This window comes from Eptatretus burgeri, chromosome 12 (genome assembly GCF_056783735.1).
Source record: "Eptatretus burgeri isolate ZD-2024b chromosome 12, Ebu_testis_v1, whole genome shotgun sequence".
Lineage (NCBI taxonomy): Eukaryota > Metazoa > Chordata > Myxini > Myxiniformes > Myxinidae > Eptatretus > Eptatretus burgeri.
The window spans coordinates 21386872-21389371 of NC_140972.1; positions in this window are offsets into that span (position 1 = coordinate 21386872).

The following is a 2500-nucleotide window of genomic DNA, read 5'->3' on the forward strand; positions in this document are numbered from 1 at the left end:
GCGGTTGTGGTGAAGCGGCGTTGTGGTTGGTGGTTGTTGTTGTGGTTGTGATGGTGGCGATTGGTCCAAAATAAAGATAGTAAAAGAAAAACGGCTATCCTGAAGAGTCGCAGCACGTATAAATGACATGTATTCCCACTAGACAACGGGTTTGGGCCTAACTACACATGCACTTACCGAGATACCTCACCTAAGGGACCTGAATGGTGGTTTGCGAATCTGGTAACCACAACAATATATATATGTGTATATATATATATATGTGTGTATATATATATATATATGTGTATATATATATATATAATATGAGGTGTGTTCAAAAAGTATCCAACCTTAATTTTTCGTGCGCAAACAAATGAAATGAAGGGCCTGGTTTGGTGCACGTATGTAGGCGATCCTAATTCGTATGCGTGAAGCTGTCATTCGCCGACAGACCGCCGATGAGTGAGGAAGTGTAAGTGAGCACCGTCGGATTTTCGTTTTTGACAAAATGGCGGAAAAACTTGAACAACGCTACTGCATCAAATTTTGTGTAAAGCTTGGCGATTCCCAAGTGGAAACGATCAGCAAGATTCAACAGGCCTTCGGGAACGAAGCAATGGACACCACACAGATAAAAGAGTGATACAACCGCTTCAAAGATGGTCGCACATCAGTGGAAAGTGAAGCACGTTCTGGGAGGCCCTCAACATCCCAAAATGAGATCGTCATTGACCAAGTAAGGACCCTGCTGATGCAGGATCGTCGAATCACGATCAGAGAACTTGCAGACGAGGCGGGCTCCGTTCATTGGATCCGTTCATTCCATTGTGACTGAGGATTTGGGCTTAAGGAGAATCTCAGCGAAGTTCGTGCCAAAACTGCTAACGACCGAGCAGAAGCAACTCCATTTGGAGATCGCACAGGACATGCTGGAGACTGTGAACAGCGATCCCAACTTCTTCAACACAGTGATCACTGGCAATGAGACCTGGGTTTATGGGTACGACCCAGACACCAAGTTCCAGTCATCACAATGGAAGCATCCAACATCCCCGAGGCCAAAAAAGCAAGGAAGGTCCGCAGCAATGTCAATGTCATGCTGACCATCTTTTTTGACCCCAGTGGCATGGTTCATCATGAGTACGCACCACACTGCACAACCATCACCAAAGTGTACTACCAAGAGGTACTGCGTCGCCTTTGTGACGCTGTGCGACGCAAACGGCCGGACCTGTGGGCAGCGGTCAATTGGCAGCTCCATCACGATAACGCACCCGCCCATTCTTCACATTTGATACAGAGTTTCCTGGCCAAACACAACACACCCGTGCTTCGCCAGGCTCCCCACTCTCCCGACATGGCTCCGTGTGACTTCTGGCTTTTCCCCAAGCTGAAAATGCCCCTGAAAGAGACCAGGTTTCAGTCCAGACAAGACATCATGCGGAACGCAATGGACCAGCTGCGCGCCATCCCAAAAGCGGCGTTCCAGCGCTGCTTCCGACACTGGCAAAACCGTTGGGAGAAGTGTGTGGCAGCCCAAGGGGACTACTTTGAAGGAGATTAGTGTAAGTTTGTTGTATCTGGGTACGAGTATTTTTTATGAACAACGGTTGGATACTTTTTGAACACACCTCATATATATATATATATATATATATATATATATATATATATATATATATATATATATATATATATATATATATATATATATATATATAGTTACGAATTTCGGTCCGCCCGGCGTGCGATCGGCCACGTAACTCGAATCGCGACCGCGTCGCCCACCGGAATGGACAATTCAGTCGTGACCCTCCCGGAACAACGCCGGGAGCTAGTCACGGGTGGGTCTTTCGACCTCACCACAATCGTGCCAATTGGCCACCCGTGCAGGATAGGGTTGTTCGCCAAATTCGACCTACCTAAGTACCTGCACGAGTAGTTAACCGGGCGATTGTACCTCGCTGCAGGCCGGCCTTGGACACGAACCGCTTGAGCGGTCCGTTCTGTGCTTCAGTGATAACCGACCGGTGTTATCACCGACCCCGACGGATGTGATTCTATTGACTGGGTGCTTACACCCTTCTACCAATTCCTTCCGTGATGCAAGATGGCACTTTCAAACAAGGGAAAAGGAAGCAACGAAATGGGGAACAGTTCAACAAGCACGTTTATTACACACTCAGACAAGGCACGTATTTACAGCCATACAGTGAATCATGCACGTATATACAGTAATACAGTGAAAGTAAGCAAGTGAAGAGTTACAACCGAATAAATGGGCTTTTATTCACACACAGTTACTTAGACAAGTCTACTTTTCAAGACGGCGCCACCACATGCACTTATACAAAAGCAAAGAAAAGCCACCCTCAAAGACAAGGATGGCAGACAGGTCCGTGGACCAAATGTACGTGGAGCCTGGATGAGCGGCCAGGTCCACGAGACCGAGGGGTCTTACCCGTGCCCTCGTGGCGCGATGGCGGAGAAGCCGCAATGCCAGCGTAGCCGCGCCTGA